A 14,360-nucleotide genomic window follows, 5' to 3' on the forward strand; every position below is an offset into this window, starting at 1 on the left:
AAATTACCAAACCCACCAGACTCTATTCAAATTAACTGTAATTTTATCATCACAAAACACACCGTTTTGTCTTGTTTTGACAGAAACAAGACAAAACCTTCACAAACCATCTTTGTTGGAATGAAGAAATACAACTACCACCACTCTGGTTTGGTTGAAATAAACCCTAAATTTACCCATTTAGATGTACCAATTATGCTGGGCTCAATACATCCTAAAAGTATTGATTATTAAATGGAGTCTGGTGTGTTTGGTGATGGCGATTTTGGAGTTGTTTCTGGTTAAACGAAAATAATTTTAATCTTTAACAAAAATGTCTCTCTCTGTAAGGACCCTTTCTATGATGTTGTCAGACACTTACAATCTTACAATCTGAACCTGTCATTGGCAAAAATAGCACTTTTAGTGGATGGTAAAAAATACATATATATATATACACATATATTAAAAACTAACCAACTACTGTATAAAAATAAATAAAATAAGAAATGTACAGAAGTATATAGGGTAGCTGTATTAGGAATGCAAATTACAATGTTATGTGCAATCTGTGCACACTGAGTTGTTTGTATGATGCTTTGGCAATATTGTTGTTACACATTCATGCCAATAAAGATAATTTGAATTTGAGTGTGTGTATATATATATATATATATATATATATATACAATTTACAGTTATATTAACTAGCTCATGGGCCAGGTAAAAAGTTGTTTTAATTTCAGATGGTTCTACTTGTCCTGTTTGTTTTTTGCATTTCACAGAGCAAATTGATAGATCTATCAAAAACTAAGTAAAAAATATAATATATTGTTTAAATTATTATTCACTCTTTTTTTTTTTTTTTTTTTACTAAGAACAGCAAGACTTAGGCTGTATTCGGAACTGCCTACTACATACTACTGGCAACAGCATAATGCAGTATGTACTGTATACTGCATACTGTATGAGGTATAGTATGTAGTAGGAAACGGTTAAATTGATTTATTTTGCAGCATGCTACACCAGGCTTTGCTAATTTCCGGTGTTCAAACTCGGAACAATAAGAGGAATACAAATGTAATCAAGCTTAAAACGTATTCTTTTTTAAAAATCTTATGTAACAGGGCTGCAGTCGAGCTGTTGCAGATGTTTGCTTCGGTATATTGGTGCATAAATAAGAATTATATCAAATAAAAGCAAATAAAGTACTATAACCACAACTGTAACATTACACTAAAAATGTAATGTCTATTTAGAATAATAATAATAAAGCGACAACAGTCCCCTTTCATTCCACTATTGTTGTTTATTTTTTTTCCAAAGTGCTTCTAAGTTACACAAGCCTGTCTATCACGAGCCAGATGTCTCTTTATTTAATGTTACAACATTACTCAGAATGTAAAGACAGAATAACAACGGTACGAACATTTAAACTGTCTCACAGCTGCGGGTCTTTGTCAAGTTGTTGCTGGACTCATCTGCTGTCTTGGCTGCAGAGGTCTGTGTGGCTGTTAGCTCCGTGAGCTGGTGTGAGGACCAGGGGGCTCTGTGAGCTGACTGGCCGGCTCCATGAACAGACTGGCCAGATCATTAGCTAACCCCACGGGCTGGCTCATTAGCTTCCCCCGCTGCATTTGCGGAGCTTCTCAACCTTTTTTCGTTCAAGCACATTCTCGATTCGTCAACAATTTCCCTAAAAATGCCGATATTTAAAATCTACACAGTTGATTTCTCGCCTCAAAACTTGTTAGAAGTGGATTTAGTGATGAAACAGCATATGAAAATTGTAAAACAAGTTCTGTTGTTGTCCTCTAAAGAAAAGACGGGTTGTTGCATTATGGGCCACAGTACACGAGGTAGACTGCTCCGATGCATACTGCAGATTTATCTGAAATTAGTACGGCATCCGGGTATTTTTGGCATACTGCAGATTTTGCTTTTGTTTGCATACTGCATACTACATACTACATTTGTGCCAAATCAGTACGTACTACTAGTATAGTAGGCGGTTTAGAATACAGCCTTAATTTCTAATGTGTATGCACCAGATGTTGCTGGCTGTACATTAGTTCCATTACCTTGGTAATCTATTTGTGTTCATCCCATGGTGGTAGTTTCTAGGGTTACTTTTTCTTGGCATTCTGTTTCTCTTTCCCTGTGTCTCTAATTCTTTTCTCTGAGTATCTCATGATGTTTTACTTTCTCTCTCAGTCTCTTTCTCAGATCAAGGAAGAATTCTCGGGGATCAGACTGAAGCCACTACAGTCCACATTCCCAGGTAAGTTGGGCAAACACTAAGATTGGAAGGGAGGAGCTGTTGGGAAGAAATGTGATGAGACCATTGAGATCATCAATGAGGCAGGTACTTTTAATATTGTAGCCGTTAGTTTAATGTTGTAGCATTCTGATATCTGGACTGTAAGATAATCTTGTATTCCATATATTTGTAGGACAGCAGCACTTCTGAAGAGAAGCTGTGATCAAAGGCCTCATTCTCTACCTTGATGATAATTTTAGAGGACTTAATCAAGGACTAAGTTTTTTTTCTGACCTCTCACCTTTTATTAATGCACACTGCAGGAATCGCAAATTTATTTCTTGTTTTATATATACATGACTCTCTCCAAATAAATATTTTTCAATTCATAGAAGATAGTTATTGTTTATGTGACCACTGGTCACATCCCGTATTGATTGTTGTAATTCTCTTCTCGTTGGTCTTCCTCTCAAATCCATACATGAACTTCAACTGGTTCAGAGCTCTGCTTCCCGTATCATCACCAGAACCCCTTCTATTAAATCATATTACACCTGTCCTTCAGCAGCTTCATTGGCTTCCAGTTACCGCATTGATTTCAAAACTCATTCATAACCTCGCGCCTCTGTACCTCACTGACCTCCTTCATATTAACACACCCACCCGTGCTCTTAGGTCTTCTTCTTCTACTCACCTCACTGTACCTCCTGCTTGTTTGACCACCATGGGGTTCAGAGCCTTCAGCCGCTCTGACCCTCGTCTCTGGAACGCTCTTCCACCAGACATCCGCAACATTGACTCACTTTCCATTTTTAATCCCGCCTGAAATCTTTTTAAACTGGCATATCCCACGTGATCTTAATCTTTGTTTCCAGTTGTTTTGTACCCTGATTTTATACACTGTAATTATAGTTGTTAAATTTATCAATTATTGCTGTACTATTTTATTATGTTTTGTGAGGTGACCTTGAGTGTTCAGAAAGGTGCCTATAAATAAAATGTATTATTATTATTATTTATAAATGTAGGCACACCCATGTAAGAAAAACATTGAGGTTCACAAATGTATTTCTGATGTGCACATACATTTCTTGGCTTAAATCCCAACAACGCTCAAAACCAAAACCACAGCAACTACATAATCCCACCCAGATTTCTGTTCAGAGGGAAAGCATAGAGCTATATGTGTTCTTAACATCTAGCAAAACAAGTAGGTTTAATTCTCTCCGGTATATTTCATAGGTTTGAGATGACAACGATTCATTTGCACTCAACATATTTGTGGACAAGAGAAATCAGGGAGGGAGGTCTTAAAAAGCAAGCTGGAATAGCCATCACAGGAGCAATGGTCCTATTGGTATTCCATTGTAGCACAGGCTTGCACCGACCTAATTAGGGCCCGAGCACGACCGTGCGAGGTCACTATTGAATTTGCTAAGATTATATATATATATATATATATATATATATATTTTTTTTTTTTTTTTTTTTTTTCTGCAAAGTAGGCTCAACTGACATGGCCTAAACATACTCGAAAACTCACCAAATTGCAAACATGTCAGAACCGGTGAAAAATTTTGTATTCTACAATTTTCGCACATGGGCGTGGCAAAATGACTCACTAGCGCCACCTAGAAAATTGGAAAAGCCCCTCGTTCACGTTCAACCTACATGTACGAAATTTTCTGGGGACATGTATCATATCAAGACGCACAAAAAAGCCTCAAGAACCCATACCCTAAAGTCAACAGGAAGTCGGCCATTTTTGGATGATTTACACACTTCGTACTTTAACGAACTCCTCCTAGGGATTTAGTCGGATCGACATCAAATTTCTGCTGTGCCTTCTAAAGGCATTGACGATGAAAAGTTGTGCTATTTGCGAGTTTTCGTCAATGGGCGTGTCCGTGGCGTCGATGATTCGCTATGAAACAGGAAGTTGTTGTAACTTCAGTGTACATGCTCACATCTGGACCAAACTGTACATGTAGGATGAGAGTCCCGCCCTGAACACATGTACATGCCGACATTCACCCACAGTCATAGCGCCACCTGCTGGCAACAGAAAGTGACCTTTAACGAAGCAGCCCCCGCCGCACGTTTCACCTACGTGCACGAATTTTCTGTGGTACGTGTATCTTGTCCAGACGCACAAAAAAGTCTCTTGGAGCCATAGCCTAAACCCAACAGGAAGTCGGCCATTTTGAATTTTACGTCAAATTTTGGATGATTTACACACTTCGTACTTTAACAAACTCCTCCTAGGGATTTAGTCCGACCGACGTCAAATTTCTGCTGTGCCTTTTAAAGGCATTGACGATGAAAAGTTGTGCTATTTGCGAGTTTTCGTCAATGGGCGTGTCCGTGGCGTCGATGATTCGCTATGAAACAGGAAGTTGTTGTAACTTCAGTGTACATGCTCACATCTGCACCAAACTGTACATGTAGGATGAGAGTCCCGCCCTGAACACATGTACATGCCGACATTCACCCACAGTCATAGTGCCACCTGCTGGCAACAGAAAGTGACATTTAACGAAGCAGCCCCCGCCGCACGTTTCACCTACGTGCACGAATTTTCTGTGGTACGTGTATCTTGTCCAGACGCACAAAAAAGTCTCTTGGAGCCATAGCCTAAACCCAACAGGAAGTCGGCCATTTTGAATTTTACGTCAAATTTTGGATGATTTACACACTTCGTACTTTAACGAACTCCTCCTAGGGATTTAGTCCGACCGCTCAAATTTCTGCTGTGTCTTCTAAAGGCATTGAAGATGAAAAGTTGTGCTATTTGCGAGTTTTCGTCAATGGGCGTGTCCGTGGCGTGGCGTCAAAGATCAAGTCTTCGCCATGACACAGGAAGTTGTCGTAACTTCAGTGTATATGCTCACATCTGGACCAAACTGTACATGTAGGATGAGAGCCCTGAACACATGTACATGCCGACATTCACCCACAGTCATAGCACCACCTGCTGGCAACAGGAAGTGACTTTTAACGAAGCAGCCCCCGCCGCACGTTTCACCTACGTGCACGAACTTTCTGTGGTACGTGTATCTTGTCCAGACGCACAAAAAAGTCTCTTGGAGCCATAGCCTAAACCCAACAGGAAGTTGGCCATTTTGAATTTTACGTCAAATTTTGGATGATTTACACACTTCGTACTTTAACGAACTCCTCCTAGGGATTTAGTCCGACCGACCTCAAATATCTGCTGTGCCTTCTAAAGGCATTGAAGATGAAAAGTTGTGCTATTTGCAAGTTTTCGTCGATGGGCGTGTCCGTGGCGTGGCGTCAAAGATCAAGTCTTCGCCATGACACAGGAAGTTGTTGTAACTTCAGTGTACATGCTCACATCTGAACCAAACTTTACGTGCTTGATAACTCTCCCACCCCGCTATGGAGGACCGATCCTGACACAGTCAGAAATAAATACAGAAATAAATAAATGCTCAATAAATAAATAAGCATCCAATTAAATACACAAAAAATCAAGTAAATAAATAAATGTAGGTAGTAATTAAATTATACAAGGAGACATAAATGTATATATTTTAATTAGTGCCTTTAATAGTGCCTTTAATAGTATTATTATTATATAATATAATAATACCTTTACTTATTCACCTTTGTTATAATTACCTTATTTGTTTATTCAACTTTATTTATTACTAATTTTTTAATGTATTTATTTATGTGTGTGTTTAATATTTTGTCTGTTTTATTCTTCCTTTGTATTTTTTACCTTATTTATTTTCACCCATGGTATTTATTTCTGCCTGTCCTTTTTAAATTTCTGTATGCATTTCTGCCTCATTATGCAAATGAGGAGGTGCTGTGTCTCAAGGGGTCATCTTCTCTGCTATTGGTGGACCAGTCAGACAGGAGAGCTCCTACTCTGCCTGCAGACATCAACGATCTTGCCCCTCACACAGTCAGATGGCTTCCTTCAGTGCGCTGAGGTGTTTAACAACTCTGAAGACAATACTACCAGCAATGTCTTCCTTCTCTTTTCACGTAGACGCTCCGACAGACAGTGCTTTCAGTTTGCTGCATGCATGGACACAGAACTGCGGTATAGGGAGAAGCACACGGTCAGCTAGCTGCAGCTAAATCTGGAGTGCACTCGTATTCAATTCTGTATGGAAATTCAGTTTTAACGGAGCAGAGCGAGCTGACAGGCGGAGTTTGAGACTTTTTCTGTCCGTTTCTCTCTTTACAAAGATGCATGTTGCAGTCAGAGTCTTCTCTGAAGAGGGCAATGAAGTCTCAGTAGTACCCGATGCGAGCACGACATACAACACAATTTATCAAATTACACATCGGATATACAGTATGAAAATAAGATTGATTGGATTATACTCACACGAAGTATAAACCTGTTACATGCGTCTATTAAAGTAAAGTAACACAAAAATGTCAGGGAAATTACTTTACTTAGATTTAAGTACTGCAGTTGTACATTTGAAATACCTTCCTACCTTTCTGATAGGACGCCTTCTTGAGGTGGTATTAAACATTTCTTCTTATATTCTGATTTGAGTTGTGGACAACTATGATCACATGAATTAAAAAAATAAAACATTTCACTGCCCAAGTCAGCTATAACACAAGTCTTGTTCATCAGACTACATGCTGTACAGTATTTGTGGACAGATTTTGTCCCAGGATTTATTATGCATTTCTTCTTCTTCGTTGCATGATTTAGAATAATAAGGTGAGAAATGGGTCTATTCTGAGTTCATCCTGCACTGCAGCAGCTAATAAAGTCCATTTAATCCCAAAAACGCTTTTCTTTTAGGCAGGCTGGAGCAGAAAACAACTCACCTTTCTCAAGTTGTACAGTAATGTCACATGTGTATGAAGGTGGATCAAACAAGCTAATCTTAAATGTCAAAGTAGAGAGGAGCCTAGTAGGCCTATTTATTTTCATTCATTACACAATATGAATAAGCTATGCAGACAGACAGACATCTTTTTCTTCTGTTCTCTACTTGTTATAGTTACACAGTATTAGGGGTGTGGGCTGTATTAAAAGTATCCACTGTTCTCCCATGCTCTAACACACAGTAACGATGAAATGTGTGCTGTTCTCACATTCTTCCTCTGTATGTACACATAAACAACAAGGCAGGGAAATATAAAAGGAATTTATTTTATTGTTTGGGTACATTATTGTTCAGTGTACATGCTCACATCTGAAACAAACTTTACATGCTTGATAACTCTCCCACCCCGCAGACATCTACACACCAATACCGACCTCAAGTGCTATGTAGCTCCACATAGGGGACACAGGAAGTGACATATAACACCTTCATGCGGCGTCGGAACCGCGTAGGAAATTCACAGCCGCACCGGCAGAGCTCCAGAATATGCAACTCGGCCGGCTCACACCCGGACGCGCTACAAGTGCGAGGGCCCACCCAGCGCTGCTTGCAGCTTTAATTATTTTTATTTTTTTTCAGCAAAGTAGGCTCCATTGACAGGGCCTAAACATACTCGAAAACTCACCAAAATTTGCAAACATGTCAGAATTGGTGAAAAATTTCGTATTTTATGGGTTTCGCACATGGGCGTGGCAAAATGACTCGCTAGCGCCACCTAGAAAATCGGAAAAAATTAGCCCCTCATTCATGTTCAACCTACATGTACGAAATTTTCTTGGGACATGTATCATATCAAGACGCACAAAAAAGCCTCAAGAACCCATACCCTAAAGTCAACAGGAAGTCGGCCATTTTTGGATGATTTACACACTCCGTACTTTAACGAACTCCTCCTAGGGATTTAGTCCGATCGACGTCAAATTTCTGCTGTGCCTTCTAAAGGCCTTGACGAGGAAAAGTTGTGCTATTTGCGAGTTTTCGTCAATGGGCATGTCCGTGGCGTCAAAGATCAATCTTCGCCATGACACAGGAAGTTGTTGTAACTTCAGTGTACATGCTCACATCTGGACCAAACTGTACATGTAGGATGAGAGTCTCGCCCTGAACACATGTACATGCTGACATTCACCCACAGTCATAGCGCCACCTGCTGGCAACAGGAATTGACCTTTAACGAAGCAGCCCCCGCCGCACGTTTGACCTACATGTACGAATTTTCTGTGGTACGTGTATCATGTCCAGACGTACCAAAAAGCCTCTTGGAGCGATGCACTAAAATCAACAGGAAGTCGGCCATTTTGAATTTTACGTCAAATTTTGGATGATTTACACACTCCGTACTTTAACGAACTCCTCCTAGGGATTTAGTCCCACCGACTTCAAATTTCTGCTGTGCCTTCTAAAGGCATTGAAGATGAAAAGTTGTGCCATCTGTGAGTTTTCGTCAATGGGCGTGTCCGTGGCGTGGCGTCAAAGATCAACTCTTCGCCACGACACAGGAAGTTGTTGTAACTTCAGTGTACATGCTCACATCTGAACCAAACTTGACGTGCTTGATAAGTCTCCCAACCCGCAGACGTCTACATGCCAATACTGATTTATATTCATAGCGGCAAGTGCTATGTAGCTCCACACAGGGGACACAGGAAGTGACATATAACACCTTCATGCGGCGTCGGAACCGCGTAGCAAATTCACAGCCGCACCGGCAGAGCTCCAGAATGTGCAACTCGGCCGGCTCACACCCGGACGCGCTACAAGTGCGAGGGCCCGCCCAACGCTGCTTGCAGCTTTAATTCTATTCTATTATTTGTTTACTTTATATTTTTCATCACCTGAAGCATTTATTACACATTCTCCTCCTAGAGTCACACTGTGGATCAGATGTCCCACCTGGTGCCAGAGAGCTGCAGAGACTTGGAAGCCTTGTTATTGTTGTCGAAGTCTGTATCTGTTGGCATGGACTGACGTGGAAAGGTGCTTTTTACTTTGAGTTTTAAATATTGTCCATATTTGTGTTATAAGTCCATTTAAAAAAAAAAGAATAATAGAATAGAATAATTTGAAAAGTGAAAATACTCATGGCGAAAGTAATTATGCAGTGTAGTTCTGTGTGTGCAGGAGTATTTTTACTTTCTACCTTATATTTTAAGATAAATAATTAGCCATACACCCAGTACCCATATACTGTATAACAGAGCCTGAAGTTTCTGAAGAGTGCCTTGTTTGCTGCTCTGATATAAGTCTAGTTTAAACACAATAATGTGGGCACATCCAAACCATCCTGTGGGTAAGTGCTGAAACAAAGAATGATCTGCACACTGAGTAATTATGAATCCCACTAGGTGGTTTTTATTGTGACCTTGCAAACTCTGACGTCTCAGAGCTGACCGAATGCACATAGTAGTAGTAAATGGTAAGTCTATACAATGTAAACCACACAAGACCTTCTTAGAGGTCGCAATAAATGACACCTCTTACAGGGCTTCAAAACTATTCAGTGTGCAGATAATTCTTTGTTTTTCACAACAGAGTAACTTCTCAGTCAATGTCACATTTTTCTCTTAAAGAAATGTCAAAATAAAACAGTATATAAAATCAACCTTTCATTTTTTACTTTCTACTAACATATGTAAAATGTTAGCCTATAAATAACATCTTAATATTTTCATTTAACAACAATATATTTCATATTTAACAGTATATTGTTAAGTTTAGATCACACTATTTAAAATAAAAATTTGAAACAGATGATGAATGAAGAATGATTTTATTATGTATAATTAGTTTGTTCTATTTTCGTATACGCTTTGCCCTCTAAGGCTATTGCTATTGGGTTTACCCCTTCTGCGCGCACATTAGCCAAGTGGCTAATCTGCAGCTTCAAGCTCAAAGCAACAAGCAGTACATGCTGTTCACAATCAGAGGTCCCTTCACACACCCCTCCCCACAGAACTGTATGAGCCCACGACAGCGGACATTCGCTTCGTGTGGACAGAACATACACACCCGATACAGATATTTTTCTGATGAAGAAATATGCTATTGTGCACGTTCCCCCCCAGCAGTGCCCAGCTGCGAGCTTGTGCATAATCACGGCATCAATGGCTCGGTCCTTCTGTGTGTCCAGGGGTTCTCCCTTGGTTCACAGAAGCCAGGCTGTGTCAAATGAGCCCTTGAAGCGGTCATTATGCTTCAAGCGGACAGGATAGCACTACACACAACCCTGCGTGTACTGTTATCCTATGGCTGCTCCACACATTACGCCCCCCCCCCCCCCCCCCCGGCAGAGCCCGGCTGTGGGCTCGTGCGTGACCACGGCATCACCGACACAGTCCCTCCTCCTGCGTCCAGAGGTGTGTAACAGGCTGTGTTGTATGCTGTACATGTGTGATATATGGCATCAAGTGTGTGCCAAACACGTTAGGCATGGCAGGTGACAGCGATGCTGGGGAGAATTGTGTTTCTTGTAACTACAGAACACATAGTGTGAGCCAGCTGTGGGTTAGCCAAACAGCTAACAAGCACCTTGGGCTTGCTGCAAAGCTGCACATCCTCTCTCCCCTTGCCCCCCGCCCTGACATGGTCAGGTGGCTGGCCTGAGCCCACATGTACGCCTCCCCTGCATGCCGTGCTATGCACAGTGGCCTCCTGGTCGTCCCCATGTTCTTTTGTCCGTTTCTACCTGCGGGATGTCTCCCGTCTCTCTGACTCACTCAGTACTGAGTGTTTTGGCTGAGTAATCCTCCTTGTGAGTGTGTGGTGCCCTCGGCCTCCATCGCCATCGCGCACGCCGAACCAATGTCGCGGTCAGTGGGTGACTGGGTGACTCATTATGGCTCTGGGCAGGTGAGTTGTGCTTGGTGGTAACGTATGAGTCAGTGAGGCATTGACCTGCTTCGCCTCTAACCCAATAGCAAAAGCCCTAGAGCCCTATACGAAATAGAAAGGGGTTTACGTTCTGTAACCCGGATTCTATTAGTATAGGCGCAGCCCTCTAAGTTGTAGGCCTCACTGGACCTTGGTTCTCAGTGCTGAAGAAAAGGCATTTGGGAGCCAAAGGCTGGGTCTCACCGTTGTGTATATATACAAGGTGTGGACGTAGGAGAGGCCCACGCTGTGGGAGGGCATAGACTAAAAATTCTCAGTGCCGCGCAGGCAATAGCCTTAGAGGGCTGCGCCTATACTCATAGAATCCAGGTTACAGTACGTAACCCCTGATACACTTTATAACAAAGTATTCCTAATACAAAAGCAATAGTTTAATAAATTAAACTCTTGTCTTGCATTCCTGAAAACATCAATATTAAATGGTTACAAATGTAAAAGTGGTTTTGTATGACTTGAAATGTTTTGAGAGTTAATATAATGATAGAATCTGTTGATAAGAACCCAGTGTCATAATTTCACATCAGTAGTGTTCAGGTGTTGTGAGTAAAAAGAAAAGCAGGAGCTGAAGAGCTGGAAGCTGGAGCTGTTCTCTCCTGAAGAGCTGGACACAGCTAATCACATCTGGAGGGTTCTGCAATCAGCTCCTCTGGCACCTGAAAACAATGGGTAGACAGTTAAGCAGCTTCTTCCAAAGTGCCATAAAGCTACTGAACTCTGAGATCGCCTCAGCATGATAACCTCTCTGGCATGTGACAGTAATTAGGGGTGGCAATGTGAAATACACTGTTTCCTAATATGTGCAATATAGGGTTTTCAGCTGGACACTGTGCAGTCATAACTACTCAAGTCAGAACTTATTGAACGTTTATTATAAGGATCTTATTTTATATTTCTAGTTGAACTGTACTACCTTTTTGGGCAAATTCTAATCCACCAAACAAACTCAGAGGCGGCTCTCACACACCTAATTTCTTGCCTTAACTAAACCATTGCCCTAGTTACAGCCCAGCTACCTGTCTGCAGGCATAACGCGCATTATATGCTGACAAAAAAGGTGGATGAAAATCTCTGCGGGTAGCCTACAACAGCTGTTCTGCCGAATTATGCATCCACCTCTTAAGCTCCTTATCAGAAACATTGCTAATCAAACGCAGTTATCACCTCAGATTGTTTGCAGATTCTCAAAGAATGCTACATCTACTAAGTGTAATAACTTATTGACTCTAAACTTCCAATCATCCCCACAGATGAACCCCACAAAGAATAGTATAACGTTGTTGTTTTTAAACAGTAACGTTACACTTGGAGGCGCACGGCTTATGGCAAGCTCAAATAGTGGCATCAGTGCTCCTCGGTGTGACAGTTTGAGGCAGAACTCCGCAGCCGCTTCCCCCTCAACTCTCTGCCTTTAAACCCTTCGTGTCCATCGGGATCAGGTGCAGCCACTTAGTATAGTAGTATCTGACTAGTATCTAACTGAACAGTGATTCCGTTATAGGACGTAGCTTAATATAATTTAAACAGGTGAGTTATAAAAAAAATTCACCCCCCTCACAGTTGTCACAAAGGGCAAAATTAGCGATATGCACTAAAACCATTTTTTGAACCAGGCTGTAAACATGTTTTATTCTGCTGTTTTATTCAGCCTCAAGTGGCCACTCGATGAATTGCAGTTTCAGATGCTTCCGTATTGGCCTCAGGCGGGAGACCAGAAGTTTGCCGCTTGGTCTAACAGTGCAAAGTGAACATTACCTCAATGTGTTAGCCAGCTAACTTCAACTAACGTTAGCCTTTCTGTTAACATTACTGCGTCTGAATACAGAACTTTTTCACTTACCAGACCAAAGCACAGGTAACAAAGAGCAGCCCCAGATGAAAAATGTGTTGGCGACTGTCTGGAAGGTTTCGGCCACTGGTGATACCTGATGTTACTTTTTAACTAACGGTAGCTAACGTTAACATAACAGTAACGCGGCAAACTGCCTGCACATATGATACTGCCTCCGGTCATCCCAGCTCGCAATTATAAAATAAAGTCACAGAACAAAAAACATTTTCACAGCACTGTGTAGAAAGCTGTGTTCTAACTTTGTAAATTACGTTGTTTCTTTTAAATTCCTCTCACTCGCCTCGGGTAGCCATCTTGAATTTTTTGAAAACGGAAAGACCGAGCCCAGACGTTTAGACGTTGATGACGTCAGATAACGATGAAAATATGGAAGTACAGTTATCCATTCTTTGTTTGCATTTTACAGTAAGCCAGGTGATGAACCCTGCAGTTGATGTTATACAGTACTATAGATTATTTTTTGTTGCTGATCATTTTGCATTGATTACTGTAAAAGACCCTTATATTGTGGTATTTGTGTCTAATCACGGCCATTCTAGTCAATGCTTGTGAGTCCACCAGATGCAGCAGAAGCGCGTCACAAAACCATCCCAGACACAGCTCTCTGTTCCGCAGAGAATAGGTAGCAGGTCTATTTTTGCTGCACAGAGGAGATCGAACCGGGCAGGAAGTCAGACAAAGAACCAGATCGAGAATCTGGTAAAATCTCAAAATAAAACACCCTGTGGAGACTCCTGATCATAAAACAAAAACAAATTCTAAACATGTCAGCAAAATCAGGCAGGCAAAAACCTCTGACTCTGAAATGTACCGACTGCAGATGTCGGAACAAAATGGGGTCACAGAGCTGTGAAGAAGGTAACAATAACAAGTGAATAATGTAGTTCTGGCTACACGCGCCACTGCTGAAACTCTTCTGAGACGCTTCCAGTGGACTTTGATGCCTGGCTGTAGACGGAATAAAACATGGCACAGCCGTAACGTGATGTAGCCGGTGTCAGTGGACGTTCGGAGTAGGTGAGGCTACAGCCCGTTGACAAAAAAGCAGTAAAAATTTGATTTATTAGGAAGTAATTTCATTGAAAAACTACACATAGCCCCTTTAAACGAAATGTCTATAACCAGGGATATTTGAGATTTAGAACTAACAAGTCTAGCAACTCGGTTGCTGCAGTTTAGGATCCCAATTCACATGACTTACAATATGGCTGGGATGTGGAATATTGATCTTTTATACAAAACTAAACTACTAAATTGTGTTTATACTGTCTGTGTGTGTGTGTGTGTGTGTGTGGCATGAGTGTTATGAGCATGTCAGTGTGTGTGCTGAAGCTTAAGTGTGGGCCATGTGTATGTGTTCATGCATGCAGTGAATTAATTCCAAGTGTGTGTGTGTTGAAGCGTACCCTGTATTAATTGTACGTGTGTGTGAATTCAGATGGAGATTAAGTTCATCCAAACTCGAACAAGAGGAACAATTTTAAGTCTCACC

Source organism: Micropterus salmoides, unplaced genomic scaffold (assembly GCF_014851395.1).
Source record: "Micropterus salmoides isolate LMB-PRFRI ecotype aquatic unplaced genomic scaffold, ASM1485139v1 Ms_hic_scaffold_8, whole genome shotgun sequence".
Taxonomy (NCBI): Eukaryota; Metazoa; Chordata; class Actinopteri; order Centrarchiformes; family Centrarchidae; genus Micropterus; species Micropterus salmoides.